Here is a 1,391-nt window from a genome sequence, read left to right as displayed (position 1 = left end):
CCCACCTCCGTTCGGTAATAACTCGTTCAATTTCTCCTCCCGGACTCTCAAAAACTCGATCTTGTATACATTTCTTCCCTTCAAATACTGAAGTAAATCTCGACTGAGCCTTCGCATTGACGAAGCGACTCGTCAAACTCAAGTCGCCTCTTTTATCGTGGAGCCATGTCAATCTAATAAAAAATTATAAAGAATTCCAAACTACACTTCAAATACTCAAATAATGGCTTCCAAGAGTGACTCTAAGAGTTCAAAACTAAATTCCACGAATTTCTTCTAAAAATTTTCTCCACATTCTCAAAATTTTCAGATCTTCTCAATGTGGAAGAAATTCAAGGTGAAAATCAAATAGTTGGAGTGAAGCTCTTACCGAGAGATGATAAAATCTGGTGTCTAAATGCTTTGAAATCACCTCCAAATCCAAGATCTTCAAGCCCTAGATCGAAATTTTTGTTTTTTAAGAGGAAGGGGATGATGAATAGTGGTAGTTGACTGGTCAAAATTGTGGTTAAAAGTATTTTTTCGGGATCTCGGCTTCGGCGTGGTCTTCGGCACCGTCAGCGAGTTCTATTGAATTAATAACCTAAGTCTTGGGAAAAATCCGCCATCGACGGCGTTGATGGCGCCGTCTGCGAGATTTTCAAAATTGGGTCAATTTCCAGAATTTTGCAATTTCGATCAATTTCAAGCCTCGACGACATCCGTTCAATCATTATAGACATCAGTTTTAAGTGATTAAATGATGTACTAACACAAATAAACATTCAAAACACAAAACATCACAATCATATATAAATTCTAAGGGTTACAATACATGTTACGCGACATACATAAGTTCGGTATTTTCTCAACCTTAATACATCAATTCAACATCGTAATCCAAGCCACAACACTCTAAACGTTGAAAATAAACATCCTATGCTCAATCTCAACTATACTGAGATCTAAAAGAATAATTCTAAAGCAAAGCAAACACAAAGTTCTAATCAAATTACACACATAGACATACAGGTAGCAAGGTAAATCTACTACTCTTTTGATTCAGTGCTTGTTTCTCCTCCAAGATCACCCATTGATTGAACATGAACGAAGAGGTTATAGAAGGGTCGGTACAAAAATTCTTCAGTAGAGTCCTCTTCTATCAATCTCATCTTTCTCATCAATCATATCAAACTATCTTCGATATGTCCAGAGTGAGCAAATTGCTCTTTCATCCTCCAATCTAGATGATAAAAAAAATCAGAGATATTGTTAATTGCATTACTAACATTTTGTACCTCTTTCTCCAATTTCTTGATTCTGCCTAGGATCACTAGTGTCTTGTCCGGAACTAAAGGCTGAATAGGAAGTGAGTTGTGAGACGATTGATCCACAATAATAGTCATATCATT

The sequence above is a fragment of the Phalaenopsis equestris genome, unplaced genomic scaffold, assembly GCF_001263595.1.
Source record: "Phalaenopsis equestris unplaced genomic scaffold, ASM126359v1 Scaffold000813, whole genome shotgun sequence".
Lineage (NCBI taxonomy): Eukaryota > Viridiplantae > Streptophyta > Magnoliopsida > Asparagales > Orchidaceae > Phalaenopsis > Phalaenopsis equestris.
The sequence above is the reverse complement of the archived record's forward strand: the minus strand, read 5'-3'. Positions refer to the sequence as shown.